The following is a 27,914-nucleotide window of genomic DNA, read 5'->3' as shown; positions in this document are numbered from 1 at the left end:
AAGCGTTTAATAAATGCAGTTCTATGTGCCATGTACTGTGCTTGGTGGAGATAGCAGTGGGGCAATGAGCCTTTGTTAAGCACCTCCTGTGTACCAGGCATTTTGCTGCGTTTACCCAAATTATCACATTAGATCCTCACCGTGACCCCGGGAAGCAGGTGCAATTATCCTCATTTTACAGTCGAGGAAATTGAGCCAAAAGTTAAGTGACTCACCCAGGGTCATGCCTCCAAGGCCATATTTGGACTCCAGGCTCAGAGCTCTATCTATCTAGCCCCTTAGAACAAAGAATGAGGGCAGCTACAGCGCAGTGAATAGAGCACCAGCCCTGGAGTCAGGAGGACCTGAGTTCAAATTCGGCCTCAGACACTTAACATGCTACTAGCTGTGTGACCTTGGGCAAGTCACTTAACCCCAATTGCCCTCCAAAAAGGAAAAAAAACAAAGAATGAACCCATCCCTACTTGCCGAGAGGTTGCATTTTAATTGGGGAAATAAGTGCATTTGTAAAACATATTCAGAAAGGAATCACAAAGTATTTGACTATAAGATATTGCGAAAGGGAAGGAATGGCCCTAGCAGAGGAGAGAGCAGTATTTTAGCCGCGCCCTGAAGAAAGGGATTCCGTGAGGCGGAGGTGGGGAAGGGGTGCGTTCCCAGGCTCCACGTGTGCTCGGGAAAGGCAAAGAGGAGAGAGAGAAAGAGTCCTGCCCGAGGAGCAGAAGGAGCCGGTCTGGCCGGGACTCAGGGCGCAGGAAGAGGAGACGCGTTCAGAGATGCGCAAGAATGGGCCGGGCCCTTTGGAATCGGCTTTCAAAACTAAACAGTGGAGTTAACATTTTTTCCTTAGAACCAGTAGGGAGCCCCTAGAGTTTACTGGGTAGAAGACCAGACAATAGCCATCTAGGGGAGAGGGTGCGGTAATAGCCTTGTTGACATAGAAAGACGCATCCTCCAAGGTTACTCAGAGAACGAAGAAGCTGTTAGGTCCAGGCTCTTCTTCTGGTGCCTTAGTTCAGGCTCTGACCCTTACTGAGGTTATTAAATGATCTTCACCAGTTAACGAAGCCAGAGCAGCCGGGCAGCTGTAGGTAGTAGTGTGAGAATCGTAGCGCTGCCTCCTTCACCCTGGGGCTGCGTGCAAGTAACAGATAAAAAGCATGAGGAGAGTGGAGCGTCTGGCTGCTAATGAGGGTTTTGCCTAAGTTGCTGCCCTGGATGAAGTGTTTATTTTGGAAGGAGGAATGATAGGGATTCAGATGAAACTCGTCAAGAAGCATCCGTGAAAAGGGTGATTTTGTCGTGTTTCCCTGTGTAGTGTGAGAGAGGTCTCCTGTACTGGACCATGATGCTGGCTGATTCAAGTTTTGAGTCCAAGGAACATTAAAAGATTTAATGATGAGCCAAAAGTCTACTTGACAAGCTCTGCTGCATTTACATTAACAACCTCTTTTAAGCCCTTGCTTACTGCAAGCCCCTGCTGGGTTGCCTCCAATTAGATCAAAGAGTTTATACCGTTTATAATTGAAGTTTAAAATAAAAAGTTTGTATTATTTAAAAATGTTTTCTATAAGAATATCAATTGATCAACAAATATTTATGGATTGCCTGCCACATTCTGGAATTCATCGTGCCAGGTAGAAGGGTGTGCGGAATGGGAAGAGGGGCAGGTGAGTATAAAGAAATAGAAGATACAGTTGCCCCCCAAAAGGAGTTTGCAATCTAGTTGAGAAAGTAAGAAATGTATATATGAAAAAAATAACTCGTAATATTTTACATCATATGGCAGGTTTTAACGAGTTCATATTGCTTCAGAGATGTGGCCTGAAAAACAGCAGGATGGTCTCTGGAAGGAAAAGGTAAGTAAATGGGTTTTGAAGCCCAGTGATAATTGGATTTCTGCTTAAAGGTCTCTGGAAATAATAGCTAAGTCTTCTGTTTGCATTGGACTTTGGCGCTCATCTGCTAAATAATCATCAAAGGAAACAGCTTGAACTAGCCCCTAACTCATAACAATAACTGATTCCAGATGGTCTTCTAAAGTTTACCAAGTAATTTGTATACATTATCTCATGTGAACCTGACAATAACCCTGTGAAGTAGATATTATTCCCATTCTTTAGAGCAGGCCTGCACAACCTGCAGCCTGCTGTCTGCAGGCCTCTTACAGCACACCAAAGAATTTCCTCAGCATACAAAGGATGTTTTCCTCTACATTTTCATGAGCTGCCAGAAATTCTTTGGCCTGCTGCAAGCAGCCTGAAGGCTGCAAGTTGTATAGGCCTGCTTTAGAGAGAGAAAATTAAATTGGGGGTGTAAAATGACTTTCCCTAGGTCATACAGCCAGTGTTAAAGGCAGAATTTGAACTCTTGCCTTCCCAACCCTAAGAGCAGCATTCTCCCAGGAGTGTGCTGAAGTCAGCTCATACTAGTGGAGAGAGAAGGTTGTTGAACTTTTAGTGTGAACATTTACACATTGGAAATTGGCTAATACTACAAATCAGAACTTTGATTTGTTGTGTGGAACTTAATAAATGTTGATTGATTGATTGCCTGGACTCAATAAAATAATGGAGAAAACGTTAATAGTGGAAATTAATTTTAAAAGGGTGTTGTGCATGTTTTCAGAGAGTCAGTTGTTAAATGTTTAACAACACATTACTGAATCCACTACACTATGTTCTTTCATAACTAGTGTAATGAAAAGGTCTGGGTGCCAGCAATGCCTGTGGCTTCTCCCATCAGATACATTGATTTAAGTTCCCAGTTATAACAAAACAGCCAGCTCAGAGAGGCACCTCAGCACAACAGCTGCCAGAAGGAATGAGGGAACACCAAGCATCTTGCTCTCAGCAAGTATGGTGGCCAAAGGAGTGTTGTAATCATTCCGTTGAGGGACTCTGTGTTTGTGCCTGTACCAGGTAATAGCTATACATAGACTAGGAGTTGTTCCTTAGCCTTCCTCTGGGGTTCTGTTGGGCTCTCTGCCATTCCCGGAATAGTCTTCTTTCTCACCTCTGCCACACAGAATTCTAGCTTCCTTCAAAGCTCAATTAAGGTACCACTTTCTATACAATCTCTTTCCTGATCAGTCCCCAACCCCAAAATTATTTTGCATGTATACAGGGTGTCCCCAAAGTCTTTGTGCAGTTTTAAGCTTAACAAATTAAGGAGCCTAAAATAAGACCAAGACTTTGGTGACACCCTGTGTTTGGTGTATATTGTTTCCATATAGAAAAATAGGTGCTGGAGATAGAAGTAGGGAAACAATACACACATACACACACCCCTCCAACTTCACTCTCTTCCATACTTCCCTCTTTCTGTGGAAAGCTTCATCATTCTTCCAGTCTCCAGGTTCATAACATCAGTTTATACTTAACTCACTCTCTCCTACCCCACATATCCATTCAGTTGCCAAGTCTTGCTGTTTCTACCTTCATCCTTCCCCCTCACACAGCCATTACCTTAATTCTAGTCTTCATTGCCTCTCCCCTTGTCTATTGCAATAGCCTCCTACTTTGTCTTCCTGGGTCAAGTCTCCAAACTCCAGTTCATCCTGCCAAAGTTATTTCCTTAAATGCAGAACTGACTGTGTCTCTCCATTACTGAACAAACTTGAGTAGCTTCCTATTGACTCTAGGATAAAATATAAATTCCTCTGCTTAGCTTTTAGGTCCCTTTATAACCTGACCCCAGACTCTCTTTCCAACCTCATCATACGTTGTTTCCCCTTCCTGTACTCTGATCCAATTGAAGTGGTCTCTCTTCCTTACACGCAACATTCCATCAGCTCTCTGCATGCCCTTGTACTTGCCATCCCCCCAAGCCTGGAATGCACCCTCTCCTTACCTCTGCCTCAGAATCCCTCTCTTCCTTGAAGACACAGCTCAAGTACCACCTTCTACATGAAGCCTTTCCTGATCCCCCAACTGCTGGTGGCCTCCTCCTTAAATACCTTATATTTATTTTACATGTTTCATCTTTTTAATTTTATTGTATTTCTTTTAAAAAATACACATTGCATATTTATGTGTGTTTATTATAAACACAAATGAGGAATCTGTGGATGAGTGGGGTTTATGAGGAAAAAGAGGAGATTAGTCAAAGGAGACTAATGTGGATATACAGAAACCTTAACTTAAATATTTTAAGGATATAGAGACATCATGGTATTGTGTATAGAGAGCTGGCCTGAAAGTCAGCAAAACCTAAGTTCAAATCACCAAAGACATATACTGGCTTTGTGACTTAGGCAAGTCACTTATACTCTAAATACTCTCAGGCTGCAAGTTGTAGAGAAGATATTGATATGCATTAGTAGAGAGAGATTACTCATCTGAGAATTCCTTAAACCATTGAAATCACAGGTCTAATCCTGTCCCTACCCAAGGAAAATGGAAATGAGAGCAGGTTACAGGTGATTTTTTAAAAATAGCCTTATAGGAAGAATGGCAGAAAGCCCAAACCTCAGAATGAGTAAGGTGGACGATTTAAGAGACAAAGTATTTTTTTTTTCTTTTTGGAGGACAATTGGGGTTAAGTGACTTGCCCAAGGTCACATGTCAAGTGTCTGAGGCCAGATTTGAACTCAGGTCCTCCTGACTCCAGGGCTGGTGCTCTGTTCACTGTGCCACCTAGCGGCCCCAGGGACAAAGACATTTTTTTTAAGTTGTGTTAAGAGGAAGATTGAAGAAGAAATAGTGAAAGGATAGTTATAATGAATACTTCAGAAAAGGCAGAACTGGCAGGCTCCTGCTTTGCTTTTTCCTTTTCTCTACCCAGAGAAGGAATTTCACACCAGGAAGAACAGAACAAACGTAATTTAGCAGAAAGTTGAAAACCAAGGTGATTATAAGTGTGTGCTTAGCTGTACTCAATGAGTTCAAGGATGAACCCTAAGGTACTTAAAAAAAAAAACTGGTAAATGTGACTTTTTAGTTGCTGTCCTGTCATGTACTGATCTTTGAGAATTATGGAAAACAGGAGAGGTATCACAGGACTGCAGAATGGCAGATGTCTCCGTTTTGTTTTTTAACGGAAAAGGGTAATGTTTGCTAACTACAGGCTATTAGACATTCCTGGCAAAATTCTAGAATGTGTTAATAAAGGGTTGGTTTATGAGATTTAGGATAGGATGCAATCACTAACAAAAAGTATGGGTTTGTCAAGAACAGGTTTTGGCAGACTGGAATACTTTTTTTAAAAGAAAAATTTTTAGCCACATTTCTTACTTCTCTAAGAAGGAAGCTGTTGAGGAAATCTCTCCAGGAAATTGGCACCTGAATTCTAAGTTGGGAACTTTGGAATTTGGGTTTACCCGGGAGATAACCCTCAAGGCTGGTAAAGTCCATGATCAGTATCTCTAGAGTCTTTCCTATGCTCAGAAATGAAAACAAAAAATGGGGTCCATAATTCCAGTAACCTCAGTTTACCTGAACAAATATATGCTGTTCGTTTGCCATGTGCTTCTCCTGCAAATTGCCATTTTCTGCTCCTAGGGAGTATTGGAGAAAAAAAAGAAATCCTCTCCCAACCCCTTGATACTCTCAGTCTGGAAATCCAGGGAGGCTTAGTGGAAAACAAACCAATTTGGTTCTCAGCTCGCTTTTATATAATAAGGTACCAAGGGGGAGGGAAGCTTTTCTGATGAGCATCTAAACAATTCTGTCTCACTTAATGACACAGAAGTAGGTCCCAATCTCTGAAATCCAAACAGTAAATCTCTAAGGAGCATACTGATCCTGGCCTCCCTTTTACCTCTGCTTACATAAAGAACGGGTCATATATTCATCTTTCTGAAACAGTCTCCCTCCCCTTCAGGCCACTAACCTTGCTCAATAGCACCATTTCCTGGAAACTTTCTCCTTTTTATTCTGGCTCCTAGGAATCCTTATCCAGTTCTTTCTGGGCAAACCCCCCACACCCACAGCATTGTGGGAAAGCTAGTGGGGCTGGGAACTTCTATAAAGTATAGAAAGGAGAAGAAGTAGTTGCTTCTGACTCCTCTTGTTGAAATGAGTGATTATGTTCTCAGCCCGATACATGTCTGTATACCCAGTAGAGAGAGTATTTAAGGTAAACTTGAGCTTTTTGCACAAGGAGAAATATAACCTCTTAGGTATTTCCAGGACTTGATGGAATGGAATTTAATGCTATAATCTGTCAGTAGAAGAAGGCTATACCTTCTTCAAAGGCTGAGAAACATGTTTCAAGAATATATACTCATACTCAGGTCCAGTCTCTGCCCCTATCCTTAGATACACCTGCATGGAAAATCCATGAACCCTAAGGGAAAAGCAGCATGGATGGTATTTTTTGAGTGAGAAAAAAAACAAAAGCACTAATATTATGGGAAAATACTGCAGCCTAATCATACAAATGGAGAAAATGAAACATGAGTTCCTGATACAGATTACAAAATAAAGTTGAGAAAGCTATTCGACTTCCTATATATCTGGAAGTTTCATTCCACTAAGTGTGATAAATCCATCTCTTATATTAAAGAGATTTCAAATCTCAAAGCAATGAAAGAAACTGAACAGTGAACCTAATCCTGTTGAGTAAGGTATTGGTTAGTAAAATGGAAGTATTGAAAACTTTGGAGGAAAATTACAAGATCAATGTGCCATCCATGTTGTACAAAGAGGGGAATGTTGGATACAGTCAGATATGTGCACAAAACTCAGGGAAAGTTAATCTCAAAAAATTCTGAGAAAAGATAAGCATGATCAAATAACCTATGATTCTGAAAGGGAAGTCAGCTTGAGAGAGATGGAAAGCTCTCAAAATATTGAAAATCTGATAATATGTTTGAGAATGACATGATCTTTTTTTCTTATATGCCCCTCAGAGAAATGTAGGTAGACTATTAATAGCATTAGGTTGACACAGAATTGTTGGAAGACTAAAACCAAAGAGCATTTATCACTGAAGTACTGTCAATCCAGAAACCGTTCTCTATTAACATATCACAAGGTGTTCTCATCAGCATACCCTTCTAAATCATTTTTACAGTGATTAGATGAAGACGGGGCATGATAATCCAATTTGCAAATGACTTGGGTTCTAAAACGAAAATTGTTAAATTACAAGAGAAAACAGGTATTAAAAATCTTGAGACTAGGATACTGGGCTAATTCGAACATGAAATTTAATAGAGGAAAATGGTGTACATTTTTAGAAAGTTGAGCAGAAGTGGTGATGGCAGGAGATATGATGACACAGGAGTTTAGAAGAAAAGGCTTGAGGGCTTTATCAACTTTTAAGGTCAGTATGAGTCAGCAGTGTCATGTAGCTGCTAGAGAAAACCAGCACAAACATCAGGTACTTGAAAAAGGCCATTCCATAAAGAAAGCAATAGTCCCACTGTCCTTTTTACTAGCCAGACGACACATGGCATATCATCATTCACAAGCATTTGTCAGGTGCTTAGGGACTGGCCTAAGTACTGGGGATACAGACAGGTAAATACCTGCCTTCAAGGAGTTACTGTCTGATGGGGGAGAGAGTATGCAGACAGCTATGGACCTGCAAGATACAGACAGTGTAAGTGGGACATAATCACAGAGGACTCAGAAAGGCCTCCTAAAGAAGATGGGATTTGAGCCCAATATTGAAGGAAGCAAGGGAAGGGCATGAGGAGCTAAAACATTCTAAGTATGGGGAAATGGTGAAAAATAGTGGAGTCAGCGGGTGGAGTGTCATGGGCGAGGACATACAAGAAGACCAGTGTTACCCAGACTACCCAAGGATCATGTTCATGCATAAGCCAAAATGAAAGGAGCCTATTGGAAGTATGTAAGGTTGCTCTGATTCTGTATCAACATTCACAGGCAATCAGAGACTGGCCCATTAAGCTGTAGTTGCAGAGTTAATTATATGAGGAGGAAAAGTTAAAGAACTACATGAGCCCTCTGCTCAGTGTAATATCAAGGCCCAGAAATCTGCTGCTCTGGATGGTTGTCCCTGTGTGTCTCTGTGTCTTCCTGTGTGTCTCTGTGTCCCTGGGGAAGTCTTGTGTTCCAGGTTGCATTATAAGCTGCCCAGGGTCTTGGGAATAAAGAATACTAGAAGGTTTGTATGATTATTTTTATAAGGTTACAGGATCTCAGTTAGAGGGGACCTCAGAGGTCGTCTATTCCAACCTGTATCTGAACAATATTTCTCTCTACAGTATTCCCAAAAATTGATCATCCAGACTGAGCAAGAGAGCAATAAAAAAATTAAATGCAATAAAGGTAAACTGCAGTCCATACTCTGAGAAAAAGCAGTTTATTGACAGTGTTATATAACTGTTAACAAAGCAGGTCGTATATTTCCCTACCTCAGTAATATTATTGTGTCTCTTCCTTAGTACACTCACTAGCAAGAAATCAAGTAGGGGAGAGTTTATGGGTCTCTGTGTCCCTTTCCTTGGTGCCTGGTGTCCTGTGGTAGTCAAAATATTGGACCTGACATCTTCAGCTCTGATGCACTTGTGTCTGCCTGCCATGTCTGTTCACAGTGCTACTGGGGCTTCTTCACTAAGTTCATGAGCCAGGATTCATCTGTAAAGGACTTTCCCGTCTTATTCTGGGGCTTTTCCCACTTCTCCATTATAAAGACTTTACTTGCTCTCCCTAATGCAAACAGAGGGATACCTTTCAAGTCCCTTTCTTCAATATTGGGGTTTTGTTAGGTACGGGTGCCATGAGTCTGGACAAGGGAAGTGAGCCATCACCATTGGGGTTAGCCTGTCTTTGACTGTCCTTGCTAGCAGAAAGGAAAAGTACTACACACCTTTTGACACATTCACCACCACCCTATTACACTTATATTGAGTAGGCATTTCCTTAGATCAGGAGTTCTTAACCCAAGGTGTGTGAACTTGTTTTGTTAATATTGTTGTCCAGGCTGTGGATGAAATCAACTTGAAGTCAGATCTATATATATTGCACAACCACTTTAGTTTATTCCTCCTCCAATAAAAGTTCTACTTTTTGCATTGGCTTAATAGCAGCCTTGCTAATTGTGGCTGGCTTGTTTGCCAATTATAGTATTATTCTGTGTTACTAGTTGTTTTTCTTTTTTTTTCTTTTAAAAGGAAATAAAATAAGCATACCTGAGATTGAAGTTTATTGAATCAATCCAAAGGAAGGGTGATTTGGACGACTTGGGATTTATCTGAACTCATCCTACCTTTGGAGGTTAGACTTTCATTGTGCCTTAGATTGTAAACGTTAATGAAATATATTTTAGGTTTAATATAAAAGGGATGCATGAATTAAATATAAATATCCTAGCATAAATTTTCAGTCAAAATATAAAAATATGACAATGCTTTGTAGTAATGATTTTGTATGCCAGAAATAATGCCATAGTTGGGGCAGCCAGGTAGCACAGCAAGTAAGAGCACTGGCTCCAGTGTTGGGATGACCTGGGGTTCAAATCCGGGCTCAGATACTTAGCACCACACCCAGAAATAACTGGCCGTGTAACCTTGAGCAAGTTACTTAACCCCGATTGCTTTTAAAAAAAAATAATGCCATAGTTTTATATTTGCATTTGAATGTTTTTCAAAATACTCTAGGAATCAGGCAAAGTGCTACAGGGAATATTAAATTAGAAGTAATCTGATACAGGAAGTTGAAACCTATCACAGTAGTCTTTAGGGAGTCCACAAGGATGTGAAGAAGCAAATAGGGAGGATTTCGAAGAAAAGAAAAGTTCAGTTGAAGTTCTATTAAATATCAAATCGTGTCAGTGTTGGTACCAGAGGCAAACATAAAACTTTATTAGTTGTAACAGCATGAGCAACAAAAAAAACCATTATCTTGTCGACTGCTTTTAATTTAGAAAATCACAAAGGCGACTGCATTCTTTTCTCTCAGTTTTCAACCAAAAAAAAAAAAGTCATTTGAAAAATTTATTCTAGTCATTAACAATATCTTTGTTAATGAAGGGAAGCTCAATTCTTCCACATTTGGGCATTTAGCATTTTGGAATCACTTGGGTAATATTGCCAAAAATATGTGCAAACCATTCATTCATCTAGTTTCTAATATCTTTGTTGTAACAACACTAAAAAATTCTAGAAAAAAAAATAATGGCTTTGAGAGAAATTGATATTTTTTCTTTTTTGCTTTTTGGAGGGCACTTGGGGTTGAGTGACTTGCCCAAGGTCACATGGCTAGTTTGTGTGTGTGTGTGTGTGTGTGTGTGTGTGTGTGTGTTAAGCATCTGAGGCCAGATTTGAACTCAGATCCTCCTGACTCCAGGGCCGGTGTTCTACTCACTATACCACCTAGCCCCCCCCGCCCCGAGAAATAGATATATTTTCAAAAATATTGATAATCATGGTCTCTGGTATGTTTTGTTTTGTTTTTGTAAATGTAATAGAGTAGTGTGTCTTTATCATGTCTTACCTGTACTCTTACAATTGATCTCCTAACTTGTCTACCCTCTCTAATCCCCAGCTATCAGATAACTCATTCAGGGCTCAGCCCAGGCTCTACCTCCCATATGAGGTCTTTTCTGGTCTCCCCTCCACATCTAGCCTGCCAGAATTTACTACCACGACAACAATAATCCCAACTAATATTTATATGGCACCTTACCATTCACAAAGCACTTCACACATGCCATCTCATTAGATCCTCATGACAATCCTGGGAGGCAGCTGCCATGATTTCCCCCATTTTACAGGAGAAGAATGTGAGGCAGAGATTGGTTCAGTGACTTACCCAGCGTCCCTCAGCTGACAAGTGTCTGAGGCTAGATTTGACTTCAGGTCTTCCTGATTCCAGGCCCAGGATTCTGGTGTGTTAGCACCCATGACTTTGTAGTTATCTGAGCACGTGTTGTACCCTTCTGTAGAACATTTAAATTATTAGGGGCAGGGACTATTGCATTTCTGTCTTTGAAGCTCTGGTTTCCAGGAAAGTGTCCAGCCTATTTGTTCCTAAACTAGACAAGATGGTTACTTTGCAGTAACAATGCCTGGGAGATGGCTAACAAGTTTTTAGCTAGCATTCAACATGATACTTTAAGGTTTCGAGGGCTTTTTACTTACATTATCTCACTTGAGCCTCATAACAACCTTATAAGATAGGTGCAGGGAGTGCTTGAGCTGGCTCAAACCACATTTTAACATCTTTTCTATTGTATTTTTATTTATTTTGTTAAATATTTCCCAATTATATTTTATTGGACAGCACTCAGGACTCTTGTAGGTCACATGTGGCTGCAGGTTTGACACCTCTTACAGGAGGTTCATAAAGTGTGCTTGTGGGGAAAGGGGTATGGAGGTATCCTATAGCCCACGAGAGAAGCATTGTAGCCTACATACCTCTCCTGGTTTGTGCTCTGTAATCTCACACACACACACACACACACACACACACACACACACCACATTCACACACACACCACACATTCACACACACACATTCACACACACACCACACATTCACACACACACATACACACACCACACATTTGCACACACACACATACACACACACCACACATTCACACACACGTACACACACACTCTCACACTGGTTCACTCTCACTCCCTACTGCCCTACTGCAGCTCTCCAGTGACTTCCTTCTTATGGTATTGTAAGGACATCTGCTCCGCGGCAGCTAGGTGGTACAGTGGATAAAGCACCAGGCCTGGAGTCAAGAAGACTCATCTTCCTGAGCTCAAATCCAGCCTCAGACACTTCCTAGTTGTATGCTCCTGGGCAATTCACTTCACCCTGTTTGCCTCAGTTTCCTCATCTGTGAAATGAGCTGGAGAAGGAAATGGCAAACCATTCCAGGATCTTTGCTAAGAAAACCCCAAATGGGGTCATGAAGGTTTGGACACAACTAAACAACAGTAAAACGTCTGCTCTGCTGCGGTGCCAGTGTTAAAGCTCCCTGTCCATCCTATGTATCTCCAAGTTCTCTTTTTTATCTCCTCTCTCCCTGTCACAAGGAATGTCTGATTTTCCTCTCAGATTGCTTCTACCTGTGAGAAGGCCCAGTGCCAAGTAGAGGTGTTATGGTGGGCTAAACCTACCTCCCCCTTACCAGGTATGTACCACAAACAGTGAAAAAGCGCTCTGGATTGGGGAGAGGGTGTTCCACATGCAAAGGGCTGAATCCCACCTTTGTCACCTTCCCAGCTGAGGGACCAGGCGCAAGGTCCACACCTATGAGACGAGCCTGCCTCACAGAGTTGCCTGCCCCAAATGAAATCATGCATGTCATGAGGCTTCGGAGACATGGCAGGGAATGTCAGCTCCCCATATGATGCTTCAGATGAAACTGTCTTCTTCAGGGCTCTACCATTGAAAGCAACAAAGTAAAGCTTCTGAGTGAGTCAGATTAGATCAAAGTATAATTGAGAAATATTTAGCAAAGCAAGTAAAAATACATGAAATATAAATAACATTACATTTTAAAACTAGGTCAGCGTACCTTCCCTAAGTATGGATTAGTAGCTCCCATTTCTATTTGAGTTTGACAACCTTGGTCTAAAATATGGAAATTAGACAAAAACACAGAATCAGAGGGACTCAACTTCTCTTTTGTTTGTCTTTATCAAACAGAATGAGTTCCCAACTAAGGAAATTAGATTACAGCAATTATTAGGAGGGGATTAATTAAAGCCCGCATAGTAGAAGAACCAATCTGAACTCTGAAGGCAAATTACATGAAAGATTTTGGTCCATTGTGCTCATGGACCAAAAGCAGAAGCCTGTGGTCCTGTGATCAAGTGTGAATCAGACAAGGTGAAAGGAAATCCCGGAAAACTTGTCATGCTTTTCAAAGGGGGAGATGTGTATTCTGGGAATCACAAAGCAGGAATGTGAGATCAGTCCCTGGCAAAAATCTGTAATGGATTTTTTTAAGCAAAGCATGGATCCCTACAGCTGGTATGACTTCAATAAGAACAAAGCATTCCAGAATAATCTCATTGCCCTTTTTGACAGGATTGCTAGATGGCTTTTTCCACTTCGTAAAAACCAGACTATGAAGAATACCTATTGTCCAGAAAATGACATGAAGTTGGATAAAAAGCCCATAGAACTAGTACATCAGTGTGTGTATATGCATGTATGTATCTTGCACAGACATTTCAGATGGATCAGGGAGCCAGGCCCAGAAGTGAACAGGAGGAAGAAAGCAAGCTGAAATGACTGGGGAAATTGGAGAGTATTTATAATGACACCAAGCTTCTCCCCAAGACAAGGTTCCTTCCTTTGTAATAACATTCTCTTACCTACATTGTATGACTGTGAGTCATAGAACAGGACAGAAGAATCAAAGTTTCTGGTTGCCTTTAGAGCAAAAACATATTTCCACACTCACGAATGCGGTAATCGTGAGCAAGTCACTTGATATAACCTCTCATGTGGACTTTTGCAATCGTGTTCTTATTGATTTCCCTAATTACATCCCTTCCCCCCAGATTTATCTACACACAGCTGTCAAATTGATATTCCTAAAGCACAGGTCTAACCATGTCACTCTCCTGCTCAATAAACTTCAATGATTGCCTAGTGAATACAGAATCAGGTACAAACTTGGCTTGTTCTTTCATTTGTACAGCAGAAGCAGTTAGGTGGCTGGAGTCAGGAAGATCTGAATTCAAATCTGGCCTTAGACACTTACTAGCCATCTGATCCTGGGCAAGTCATTTAACCTTTGTCTGCCCCACAGTTTCATCAGCTGTGAAATGGAGATAATAAAAGAACATATTTCACAGGGTTATTGTGAGGATCAGAGGAAATAATATTTGTAAAGCATTTATCATACCTGGCACATAGTAGGTGGTTGATAAATGCTTATTCTGTTCCATACAAATACCTTTACTAGGTATTTAAAGTCTTTTACAACCTGGCTGCAGCCTTTCTTTCCAGGTTTATTTCATGTTACTTCCCCTCTTGCACTGAGGGATGGTTAGGACAAAGGTATTGAAATGGGAGATTAATTTACCATATTCAAGGAATAGAGAGAAAGCCAATCTAGTCATCACAGAATGTGGAAAGGGACATAATATATGTAGGCTGTAAAGTTAAGTTGAGACCATGTTATAAAGAGCTTTAAAAGCTAAACAAAGGAGTTTTATTCTGTCTTAGAAACCATGGGAAACTACTAGAGTTTGAGTAGGGAAATAACATGGTCAAATGTGAACTTAAGTAAAATCTCTTCCATGGACTGGAATAGAGAGATACTTGGGTCAGGAAGACCAGTTAGGACACCTTGACAATTGCCTAAGCAAAAGATGATGAAAATCTAAAGTAAGGTGGTAGTGGAGAGTATGAAAGGAGGAAGGGGTCAAACTTCAGAAGTGTGATGAAGGTAGATATAGCAAGATGCATTATGAAGACAATGAAGAGTTTCAGGGGATTACATCATTTAGATCATGAAAAGAATATGAAACCAGTCATTTCAAAGTGTCAGAGCGTGATTGACACAGTTGGCTTTAAATCTCCAGGAAGGAAGTGTTTAACCTGTAGAACAGAATCTTACCATTGAAATGCATACTATATTAATTCAATGTCACTGCTAACCTTAGCTTTACACCACTTCCTAGTGTGGGACACACCTTGCTGCTAAGAAGGCAAATTTTTTTTCATATTATCATTGGACAAAACTGAGAAATATGTGCTGCATGATACTATAGTTAAGAGAATTCATACCTACATAGCCTTTATAGAAACGACTCCCATGCTTACTGAAAGGCCAGGTCTCAGACAAGGCTATATCTCTGTCCCTCAGAGTCCTAGGAATATCCCGAGAGGTTATTGGGTTCTTCTCTAATGCCATCAGCTTAAGCCCCTACTCTGGAGTGTTTTCACCAATATTAATGGCCAATTAGTGCCGCAGTATCATTTAACCACTTAACATCAATTAGTTTTTACAAATGGATATTTACTGGGAAGATATAACAAGGACAGAAGTTAAAAATCATTCCCTTCCATCCCAACACTCGGAGACACACTCTCCCCTATGCTACCTTGGTCCTGGGGAGAGTTGCTACAAAACACTCACCCACCAGCTTTGCTCAGTATGAACTGCTGTCACTCCCTCTTGACTGCCATCAGTCCACTTCTGTGCTGGGGGAATCCGGTTGCTCAAGATTCTGTACTTCATTGGGCTCTTCAGGTCCACAAAATCTGGCATGGATTCCAACTCCTGGACCTCCTCTGGTGGCTCGCCATCTCAAAACCTACAAGGGCACAGCCTAACACAATGCTGCTTCACTCGAGCAGAAAAGAACACATGAAAAGAGGCAAAGAACAAAGAAGCCTTAACTCACGGGCCCCATGTTGCCCCTCGTAAGGAGAGAAAGGCCCAAGACCACTCTCCTAACATGCAAGCTTATAGGAAGTGTCTCTGATCGAGGCCAGAAAGGAAGGAGGCCTGAGGGCCCACCATAATGAATTTTTTGTTTGTTTTGTCTCCCAGTTTTTGATTTAGCGCCAGCCAAAAAGACTTTAATTTACCAAGTGGACCGGAAATAGTCAAAATCCCTACACATGCTCTGAATCAGGCAGGAAGCAAGGCCTTTCTATTATATTATCATCCCTTTTTAGATACAGGCTTCCCTGCTCCTTCCATATATCGAGGAAGATGAAACAAGGTGCAGCCAGTGTAGAAGACTTGGGCCAGGGATAGAGTATTCACATGGAGGAGTGAGGACTCCATGGACAGAGAAAATGGAGAAAATTGGAAGATGCTTGAGAAGAAGAGGTCTAAGTTTATTAATGATTGAATAGGATAAACATTGGAGAAGGAAATGGAGAACCTCTCCAGTATCTCAAGTTTTTGAGTATAAAAAGAATTCTATAAGTACATGCCAACATTACTTTTATTAATGGCTACTTTTAATATACATATATAATGTATACATACACATATAGTCACTTTTATGAAAAATGTTTAAATTACAAAACTTGTACTGTCCTTCCCCACCTTCATTTGCCTCAGCAAATATTTAATCATATACCATTCTATTAAAACATACCAACTCTTGCAAGATTTATAGCTCTGGTTCTATCCTGATAGGTGGTATATTATGTCTTTCAAAGCTTTTCTTCCTTTCTTTTTTTCTTCTCCTCCCTTTTTTTCTTTATTTCTTTTTCTCTCTTTCCCTCTTCTTCTTTCCCCCCACCCTGTCTCCTACATAACAGACACACAAACACATACACAAACTCTCACTTCCCTGTCTTCTCCAAACCATGTCACTGCATGTAGATCCTACCCTATTTCCTAGCTCCCTCTGTATGAAGCTCTCCTCCATTAGACTATAAGTTTTTTGAGGGCAGAGACTATTATACTTTCTCATATTTTTATTTCTAGCACCTATCACAATGCTTGGCACATATTTCTTAATAAATGCCTTTGAAAATATAAAAGTACAATAAAAATGTCAAGATGGAACTATTTAAATAAAAACTGACAAAGGAGGATTTGTTGCACCCAGATTTCAAAATATACCAACAACACAGTGGTCATAAGAGCTATGTGGTACTGCGGTAGTGGAAGAAGATGATAGTAAAGTAGGCCAATGGAATAGAATAGAGAATTCAGGATGTATGAGGTTGCTGTTTTATAAACCCACGCTATGAAAATATTGAAGAATAGAATCAATATTCAATGAAAAATCATTGGAAAAAAATGGCTGCTGGGGTTGGGTGGGGGGAGCACAGAATGGCTTCAATACATACTTTGTACCCTACCTAGGGTGAAGCTGATGGAGAATGATGAGTGACTACTTCCTCTGGTAACTGAGGAGAATTGCATGACAAGTTATTACAAGGACAGTGACCAGGAACCATCTGAGATAAATCATGAAAAAGCTACAGAAAGAAGAAAAGAATGCCCAGCTAGGCAATGAGTGGAGAGCCCAAAAAGGAGGCATAAACCCTTGGTGTTCCTGCTGGAACCCTACCCAAAGCTATAAGTGGTTGAGATTAAGAAACTGGAGGGATCCTTACAGGTACCATTATCTATGGTCTCCATGTCCCTACCTGTAAATAAAGCTTATTGTGCTTTCAGTCTTGTCAAACTGTGTGCTTGTCAGGGGAGCTGGTGATTACATTCCGAGATGGAGACAGATGCTGAAGTTCCCAGATCATCTGGGAGGGATCAAAAAGCCAGAAATCCCCCAAAGCTTAGCCAGACACTTCTTGTCAGGAGGGAGCCTCTGACACAAGAGTTATGTAAAAATAGGGGTGGCTAGGTGGCATAGTGAATAGAGCACCGGCCCTGGAATCAGGAGGACCTGAGTTCAAATACGGCCTCAGATGCTTGACACACTTACTAGCTGTGTGACTTTGGGTGAGTCACAACCCCAATTGCCCTCCAAAAAGCCAAAAAAATATATAATATAAAAATAAAGGCAAAACCAAATATAGAAGAATTTCAAAAAGAACAAGTCCATTTTTGGTCAATTTTGTCTGTTCATTTGGTTCTACTATTATATTTTCTATGTTTCTTTGATCATGTGTTTGCAATAACACATTGTTTATAATTGTTATTGTTTATAATTTTTAAAATTTTAAATTATAGAAGACACGAAACTGAGGGGGAGAGATAGCTAATATATTGCTAAATGGATTCAGGATTCAGAAAAATATCAAGTTTGAATGATAGGTCCAAGATAAAATTTAATAGGTTTAGATATAAAATGCTATTCTTTGGGTTTGAAATGAATAAATTAATAAGTACATAATGGATAAGGTATATCTAGACAATAGTTTGAAAAAAGTATGAGATTTTAGTCTCAATAATGTTTTATAACTAGTCTTTTTGACGTGGCAGTTAAAAGAATTGCCATCCTAGATTGTAATAAGTAACACCCTCTATATTATCCAGTGTAAGTGAGGTATTTCATTGTGCTATATCCTGATCATTAGATACTATATAAATGTTAGCTGTTATAATTATGAGGTATAAATTCCAGGAATAAGGAGGTACTCTGGACCATTTAAAAAGATCATTGATAAACAGAAAGTGTCCAGAAATAAAGCATCCAAGGTTATGAAGGACCTTGTGTTCACATCAGCTGAGGATCATTTGAAGGAAATGAGAGTTTGGGAGAGAAGTATTTACTAAACACCTACCATATGCTAGGCACTGTGCTAAGGTCTTTACAAATATTATTAGATCCTCACAACAGCCCTGGGAGGCAGGTGCTGTTATGACCTACACTTTACAGCTAAGGAAACTGAGGCAGAGATTAAATGCCTTGCCCAGGGTCACACAGCTAGTATGTATCTTGAGTTCAGATTTGAATGAAGGGCTTCCTGACTCTAGGCCCAGCATTCTGTTCACTGTGCCACCTAACTATCGAGGTCAGGGGTGGGGAACCTGCAACCTCAAGGCCATATGTAACCTTCTAGAGCTTTGGGTGTGGCCTTTTGACTGTATCCAGGTTTTACAAGGGATTATTCTATTTACAAGGTTATTAAGGGATTTGTTCTGTGAAGTTTGGACTCAGTCAAAGGGCAGCTCTTGAGGACCCAGAGGCCCCCAGAGGGCTATATGTGGCCTCCAGGCCACAGGTTCCCCACCCCTGATCTGGGTGGTTGCCTGCAAAAGAGGAGATTTGGGGGTGCATGATAGCTGGTCTCCAGGTATTTAAAAGACTATCTTGTGGAAGAAGAGTTAGACATGTTCTCTTTGGTCTCAACTATGATGGTTAGAACTTGCAAAGAGGCAACTTGAGGTTTATGTCAGGAAAAGCTTCCTAACAATTCACGCTATCTTTGAGTGATATGGGTCTACCCCAGACCAGATAGGGCTCCACATCAAAAGAGGTCTCCAAGCAAAGGCTGGATATGAGGTAAATGGGGTAAAGAGAACATAGATGATGCCTTGTTCTGATGTGAGCTGGTCTGGATAATCTTGTGGTCCCTTCCCACTCTGAAATTCTGAGATTCATTGCTGCTCTTATTTACCTGCTTGAAAGGCTAACAATGGCAGGAGTCCCTTTCACAGTCATAACTCCATGGATCATATTGATGCAGAGAAACAACAGCATTTAAATACTTCACTAAAGATTATGTTTTTTAATGTTGAGTGCCTCTTGTATGCCTCTAACCATACTTCCCAAACTATTCAGCAGAACCCTGTTGCTTATGTAATATGAGCACACAACACACACACTTCTGAGGAAATTTTTAATTAGTACTGTTTCTCCTAAACATATTAAATATAAATTAATTGAATTGATTAGTAAGTTTGCTTTCACTCAATGAAAGGAGCTTTTGAAGGGCATTTAATAGTAAGTGTGTTCCTAGTCCTTTAACTGAGCTTTGTCCCCAATCCCAGCTCTCACTTACTATTTATTGACCCTAATCCCTTTCTCACTGATAGCTGAGAATCTCCAGAATCAGTGTCTAGTAAGAGCCATGTCTTTGAAACAATCAAGTGTCTATTGAAAAACACGCTGCCAGAACCAATGCAGAGGAAAATTATTTGTCAGCTAAATAGGATTGGAAGCATTGAGCAACACTTTATTATATATGGACATGCAAAGCTTCCCATGAGTGAAAGTTAAGGGAGTTTGCCTTAGGGAACCTTGGCCAATCCATTACTTAAACAATTTCCTTCAAATATGGGGGAGGGGGGTGTCAATATTTGGAAGAAATACTGTTTTAAACATCAAAATATAACACTGCTAGAGTTACCCCCAAAGCCGAATGGAGAGCTCAGGAGGAAGGCTGAATGGCTTTTTGTTAGATGTTTGGTGGAGGGGATTTTGGTTCAGGGAAATGTTGGAAGAGATGGCTCCTGAGGTCTCTTCCAGTTCTGACTTTCTGTGAAATCAGAGTCAATCAGTCTGTCTTGTTGGATCTTTCAAAATATTTCTCATATTCATCTTTACTTTCCATCTTTACTATATTAGGTAGTATGGTGGAGGCAATCCTTGACTTGGATTCAGAAAGACCCGAGTTTGAATTCTGCCTTTGACATTTTACTAGCTGTGGGATCCTGGACAACTTACTTAACTTCTCTCTGCCTCAGTTTCTTCTGTAAAAAGGGGATAATAATAACACCTACCTCCAGAGTTGCTGGGAAGACAAAATGAGATAATATCCTTAAAGTGCTATATAAATACCGGCTATTATTGCTATTACAGAGGCAGCACAGTGTGACAGAGGAAGCAACATAACCTTCAAATCATGTCACTGCTTCAAGTTTCACTTTCTTCATCTACAAAACTGGCATTTTTGAACTTGTGAGGAGCCTGCCTGCTTAACCATCCGTGACAATATGGTACTGTAATTACAAATGGATGGCAAGTTATCTGTTTGGATAGAGGAAAGGGGGAGGGGTGAGAGACAGACAGAGACAGAGGGGGGGAGGGAGGGAGAGAGGGAGGGAGTCTTCCCATTAGACTGTGAGCTCCTTGAAAGCAGGGGGATTACTTTCACCTTTCTTTATATCTCCAGGCACTAGTACAGTACCTGGTGTAAAGTAAGTAAGTACTTAATAAATCTTTTCTGATGGAATGACTGCCCTCTGCCATTCAGCTCCCTCCAGAATAATAAATGGGTCAGGATAGGACGTGTGATTGGATTAAGGAGGCAGCTTTTTATTATTAACAGTACAAGACCCCCTACAAAATGGGTTTATCTCTTGAAAAATGGGGAAACCTAATGTCTTTAGGAAAATATGGGAAGACATGAAGTGATACCCAGTGAAGGAAGCAAAACCAGAACAAAGAAAAAAATACCAATGCATAAAATGACTGCAGCAATGTAAATGGAAAGGGGAAAAAAAAACAGAATGCTATATGATGATAATGACTACACCGAGCCCAAAGAAGAGGTGTGAGGATATGCCTTTTTTCCCTTCTTTGCAGAGGGAGAGTCACATATTCTGTTGGACTTGTTTGATGTGTCAGTCACTTTTAATGAATTGCCCTTTTTTGCCCTGTTTTTTTTTATTATTAAAAGGGATAATTAACTAGACATTAAATAGAGGATGTATTTTATTTAACCTAAAAAATTTACTACCTTAATGATCAGGAAAATTCTTTTCCACTTTCCAAAGGGTATAAGACATTCTCCATCTTGGGTAGGTCCCACATTCCCTGTGAAACCAGACAATGTGCAGCTCACAGAGTCACTCAAGAGATGTGGATCCACGTGATCCCCTGCTATATCAGTTCTCCTCTTTGGGGGTCACGCAAGTGGTATAGAAACAAAGTAAGCAGCCAGTGTGGTCACCAGACAAGGGGAATTCATGTGTTGTCTGGGAAGCAGCCGGGACTGTGTATCTGATTCCTCTAAGCACATGCCTATGCACCTCAGTCACTTTAACACTCAAGGTTCTATGGTTCATCCATTGTAATTGTGGGTCCTCCCTTTGGTAACACAGATCACAGCTGCTATAGGCTTTTGTGCATAGATTACGTTGGTGAGTTTTTTCTGTTTTGACAAAATTCCTCACCAGCAGTTAACCTTGCTATGAGCTTCTTCAAATTTAGCTAGATGAGTTCTCTGATGACAGACCTAGCACAGACCTGAACCCATTTCCAGTTTGGGACAGTCAAGCATGTGGGACCCTTTAGGGGTTGGGTTTCCTCTGGCATCACCTTCAGGAACCCAGGGTCACCTTCACACCATAATCAGGTATCTGGAGGGGACTATAGTATGATGATATGATGGGAACAGTGCCTACGGAAATACAGAGATGAATAGACAAAGAAAAGGAATATGAGAGGTTAACTAGTAAGCTATTATCAATCAATCCACCAGCAATTATTAAGCTCCTACTATGTGCCAAGTACATGTGCTAGAAGCTGAGCATTCAATGACAAAACTAAAAGTCTTTGCCCTTGAGGAGCTTATGTTATAAATACATTGCATGTAGATGTTAATTTATTTGACAAGATTACATATATACATGTGTGTACATATACACATATTGTGTTAACTTTACATTTATGTTGTACATATTTCATATGAAGCTCATTGCAAATCAGGGTTGTTTCATTCTTTGTACTTGTGTCCTCAGGGCATAGAGCGGTAGCTGGCACATAGAAGGTACTTAGCAAATACTTGTTCATTGATTTTATGTGTAAATAGTTGTAAATATGTGCTTATTTGTCTTTGTTGTTAAGTATAGAGTCATTTTTAAAGCAGCAGAAAAACTCGATATCGTGGACATATAAATTAACCTGTGAGTGAAAGATTTCTTGACATCTACCATTCTGATGAACAGATAACATGAATAAATGGATAAATGAATGTATGAACAAAAGTGCATTTATTATGTGTTAGGCACTAAGATAACCCCTGGGATACAAATACAAAAGTGAGACAGTCCCTATCCTCAAGCAGATTATATTATAGCAGAGGCAGACAAAGAGTCCTCACTGTTCAGAACAGATCATAAGGAAGATCCCTCCTTGAGCAGGTGGGTGAGTCTAAAAAGGCTCCATCTCCAAGGTCTATCACATTAATTTCTGGGCAGCAGCTCACTTCATTTGCACTGTTTTGAACCTGCTGCACACCTGTACCTCCAGACTCCTCTCCTTTCTCTGAGAAGTTCAAAGCTTCCTGGGCTTCTCTGTTGAGTGAAGCTTCTGCCTCCCATGACCCTTCAGTCCCTTCTTCCAGCTGGGAAAAATCACACTTTCCAACAACCCCCTTGCAGATAAGGGGCTATATTTATACTCGTGTATATTTTGTACAGAACAAATATGGGTACATTATTTTCCCTAATATACTGTAAGCTTTATGAGGGCAGGGAGTGTTCTGGCTAGGCCTCAGTGTCCACATAGGAGACATGTCATAAATGCTTGATTGACTGATCATCCCCTTAATCATCCCTTTTTATGGTTCCTACAAAAGCATCTGACCCATGTTTATCTTTGGCTTCACCCAATTTGATCATTCAATCTGGGCACTACATTACTACCAAATATGATTTCAGGCTAGCCTTTCAAACTTGCCAGGCTTCACTCTAAGAAGTATGAAGCAAAAAGACAGGCTTGGAGAATGGGTATTGAAAACAGAACATACTGTATTTATAAATTCTGGTAGTGTGATATCTCCCCAAATATTAGGTAGATAGATAGGCAAATAAATAAACTCATCAAAGTTATAAGCAAGCCTTGCAGGATGTAAATATGGAAATACAGATGATTCCATTTTCCCATTGATTTAATACTGGCATCCACCCAATCTCTTAATCTTTGCTTCGTTTTTTTTTTTATTAAAAAAGACTAGGTCTCCTCCTTTTGCCTAAACTGGAAGTAACCAAGCTACTCACAGGCCTAATGCCACCACTGATCAGCATAAGAGCTTTGACCTGCACTGTTTCTGATGTGGGCTGATTCCACACCTTGTAGGCAACTTAAGCCCCCTGCTCCTGGGGGCTCACCAAATTGATGCCCCACTGCAGCTCAGAGCTCCTGAGCTCAAGAGAGCCATTGGCCTCAGTCTACCCAGCAGCTGGAGTTCCAGGTATACGCCACAATAACAAACTCTCTCAACTTTCCCACGTGGTTAAAGGGGAGGCATCAGAAAGTGGACTGTTCTTTGTATCTCGGATAGGAATCTCTTCTAAAATATCTTTGACATGATCATCCATCTTCTCCTTTAATACTTGTAGTCATAATGAACTCACTGTCCCATAAGGCAGCCTGCTCCATTTTAGGCTTTTTTAAATACCAGAAAATTGTTTCTAATGCTCCAACAGATCTCCAGTGATGCAGTCCATTTAGTGCACTTCTAGACAATGTTCTCCCACAAACTCATTTTTTTTTGGTCTTTATTAATTTGTTTGTTTACTTTCAGTTTACAAGATTCAATTCCACAATTCCTCGGATCCATCCAGTATGCTGGAGACCTTCCTCACACTCACTTTGTGAATCCCAGTGCAGCATTCATACTGTTGACCATTTTATCCCCTGTGCTCACTCAGGACCAACTCACTTTTTCTTCTCACCTCTCCTGCTGCCGTGGGCTGCTCAGTGTCCAGCACTTAGCATGATTCAGAGACGTGAATAAGAAATGACCAGGCCATGTGGGTAGTTCAAGAAAGAGCAATGAACTCCATTTATTGATTCTGAGGACAAGGTTTTTATAGAGCAATGAGACAAAGGAAGGGGACTCGAGTTTTCTTATCATTACCTTATAGTGTGTTATATACTGGAAGTAGCACAGAATAGATAATTTGATAAGGATTTGTTATCTAGGAGACTAAAGTCTTAGGGTAAGACCTTTGATCTAGGCCTCAGGTACCTGCCAATGCAGCCGCAGTCATAAACAGAATATAATTGAGAAAAAACTTCAAAGCCAAAGCCGCAATCCTCAAAAGACATCACATTTAGAGCTGACCACCCAAAGATACCTGAGTGCTGAATCAAATATTTTAGCTCTTGATAATTAAAATCTTGGGGTATAGCCTATTGATCTCAGAACTCAAGTAACATCCTTATAAGTGTAACCCATAACAAAAAACTCAGGAGCTAACTTGACAAAAAGTCGCATCTCAAAGAGATTCTTGTTTTAAAGCCCACTATTCGGATTTAATATCTGAGTCCTGAACAAGGCCTGTTTGGCTCCCCACATCCTGCCAGGGGTACATTTCTTTGATGGCATCCTTTGTACCATTTCTATGTAATTTCTTGTGTGTGTCATAGGATCATAGATTTAGAACTAAAGGAAAGTTAGACATCATTTTACAAATAGGAGAGTGAAGTGACATTATAAAATACTTGGAGTCTGTTATCTACCAATATACTGAGGAACTATGTGAACACAAATACAAAATACATTTTACACAAATAAAGACATGTTTACACAATTGGAGAAATATTAATTGCTCATGAGTAGGCTGAGCCAATATAATAAAAATGACAATATTTACCTAATTTACTTCTTCAGTGCCATATCAATCAGAGTACCAAAGAATTGTTTTATAGAGCTAAAAAAACACAATAATATATATACATATATACATACATATATATATATATATATATATATATATTTGCTTTTTGGAGGGGAAAGGCAGGGCAATCGGGGTTAAGTGACTTGCCCAAGGTCACATGGCTAGTAAGTGTGATCAAGTGTCTGAGGCCGGAGTTGAACTCAGGTCCTCCTGATTCCACGGCTGGTTCTCTGTTCAGTACACCACCTAGCCACCCCCAAAAAGCAATAATAATAATAGAATTCATCTGGAAGAACAAAAGGTCAAGGATATCAAGAGAATCAATTTTTTTAAATGTGAAGAAAGGTGACTTAGCAGTACCAGATTTCAAACTATCTTATAAAGTATTAATCATGAAAACAATCTGGTACTGGCTAAGAAATAGAGAGGTAGATCAGTGGAATAGATTAGGTACACAATATACAGTAGTAAATGACCATGATAATCTAGATAATCTAGTATTTGATAAATCCAAAGATGCAAGTTTTGGGGGCAAGAACTCACTATTTGACAAAATTTGCACATCAAGCTAGAAAGCAGTTTGTCAGAAACTAACTATAAACCAACATTTCATGTTATATACCAAGATGAGATCAAAACAGGTACATGATTGAAGCATAAAGGGTTATATCATAAGTAAATTAAGGGAACATGGAAATATTCAGATCTATGAATAAAGGAAGAATTTATGACAGAAAGGATCACAAGAAATAAAATGGGTAGTTTTGATTACATGAAATTAAAAGTTTTGTACAAACAAAACCAATGCAGCCAAAATTAAAAGGAAACTAGGAAACTGGGGGAAAGATTTTACAGTACATTCCTCTGATAAAGGCCTTGTTTCTCAAACATATAGGAAACTGAATCAATTTTATTTTTAAAAAAATAAGAGCCATCCCCCAATTGATAAATGGTCAAAGGATATAGACAGGCAAGTCTTCAGAAGAAGAATCAGAGTTATCAATAGTGACATGAAAAAATGCTCTAAATAATTATTAATTGTTCATTTTTAAGTTGAGTTCAACTCTACATGACCCCATTTAGGGTTTTCTTAGCAGAGATATAGGAGTGGCTTGTCATGTCCTTCTCCAGCTCAATTTTCAGGTAAGGGAACTGAGACAAATAAGGTTAAGTGACTTGCCCAAGATCACACAACTAGTAAGTGTCTGAGGTCAAATTTGAACTCAGGGAGATGAGTCTTCCTGACTCCAGGTCCAGCATTCTATCCACTGTAACCACCTACCCGTCCCAGTAAGAGAAACGCAAATTAAAACACCACCTCACACCCATCAGATTGGCTAACATGATAGAAAAGGAAAATGACAAAAACCAAGGAGATGTGGAAAAGCAGAGACATTATTAATATACTGTTGGTGGAGTTGTAAACTAATCCAACCATTTGGGAGAATGATTTGGAACTATACCCAGCAATGAACTACTAGGTCTGTACCCTAGAGATCAAAGAAAGGGGGAAAGGATCTATATGTACAAAAACAGTTACAGCAGCTCTTTTTGTGGTGACAAGGAATTAGAAATTGAAGGGATGCTCATCATTTTAGGAATGGCTGAACAAATTGTAATATATGATTATGATAGATGATCATTATGCAATAAGAAATAATGAGCAGGATGATTTCAGAAAACCCCAGGAAGATTTCTATGAACTGATGCAAGGTGAAGTGATCAGAGAACATTGTACACAGCAACAGCAATATCTTAATGATGATCAACTGTAAAAAACTTGACTACTCTGATCAATACAATGATCTAAGACAATCCAGAGGATCCATAATGAAAAATGCTATCCACCTTCAGAGAGAGAACTGATGTACTCTGAGTACAGACTGAAATGTATTTTTCACTTTCTTTATGTTTCTTACTTTTCATTATTTGGGGCTTGTTTGTTTTGTTTTGTTTTTGTTTTGCATTTTGTTGGGATTTTTTGCAACATGGCTAATATGGAAATATATTTTACATGATTTGACATGTATGCTGTAATTGTTATCATGTTACCTGCCTTCTAAATGGGTAGGAAAGGAGTGGGAGGGAGGGAGAGAATTTGGAACTAAAAAAAAATTTTTAAGTGAATGTTAAAAATTAATTAATTTTTTAAAAAGTGAGGCCCAGGACAAGTTAAGGGACTTGTTGAATCTCCATCTCTGAGAATAGTATCCTTTCCACTGCACTACCCAGGGGCCTCCCTAATGTGTTGCAACTCTCCACTGACCTTTGGGTGACCATGAACTTTCATTTTTGGGCAACTGTAGAGTTCCATCTGTTGTCATTGGTCTGGATCTGTGATTTATATGGCATAGGGCACCACCATGAAGAAACTCCCTCTACAAAGGCAGATCAGCACCTGCTCTGTGATTTACAGTCTTAGATGTCTATCCCTACATTGGTTCTAAAAGGAGGGAATTTCTTTCTCATTTGAGATAAAATTGGCCTCCCAGTACCATCTACCCCCTGATCCTAGTCCTTCTCTCTATACAAATCTAATTCTCTTTCACATGATAGCCCTTCATATATTTGTACATAGTATGTCTCAGCACAGTGCTTAGCTTGATGGCAACATCCATTACATCTAATTATTGATAAATAGACGTGATCAAACCTTACAAAAATTGAGCAACCAAGACAGATGTATTCCAAGAAACAAGTCTTGCCTTAGGGTGCTGAAGGAACCAAAGAATACATTGGATGCTGATTTCAGGTCACAGGGACCTACCAAAAGCTCCCTGAGCTCCTGGAAGAAGCCCTCCACCTTGAAGGAGGTTGCTCCTGCTGAAGTTGGACATGACCCAGTGGTATGACAAAGACCATATCAGCCTCGAGTTGTGGAGAGCCCCCACTGATGGAAGTCCATAAGAAGCTGTCACTGTTCCAAAAATCCTGGACAATCCAGAGAGGCAATATGGAAAGAATGTGGGGTTTAGAGCAAATTAACTTGGATTCATGGAGCCAGAATTGAAATTCTG

General features: G+C 40.0%; 1 long non-coding RNA gene across 1 annotated transcript; it reads left to right on the top strand.

Annotated features, from left to right (window-relative positions):
- Positions 1 to 764: 764 nt before the first annotated feature.
- On the top strand, positions 765 to 17,116 carry LOC138166089 (uncharacterized). Its single transcript, XR_011169526.1, has 3 exons — positions 765 to 1,670; positions 1,790 to 1,859; positions 16,726 to 17,116. It is a non-coding gene; the product is annotated as an uncharacterized lncRNA (long non-coding RNA).
- The last annotated feature ends 10,798 nt before the right edge of the window (positions 17,117 to 27,914 follow it).

The sequence above is a fragment of the Petaurus breviceps genome, unplaced genomic scaffold (genome assembly GCF_028583685.1).
Source record: "Petaurus breviceps papuanus isolate PSGF00001 unplaced genomic scaffold, PetGlider_PUasm1.0 220, whole genome shotgun sequence".
In the NCBI taxonomy this organism is placed as follows: domain Eukaryota; kingdom Metazoa; phylum Chordata; class Mammalia; order Diprotodontia; family Petauridae; genus Petaurus; species Petaurus breviceps.
The sequence above is the reverse complement of the archived record's forward strand: the minus strand, read 5'-3'. Positions and strand labels throughout refer to the sequence as shown.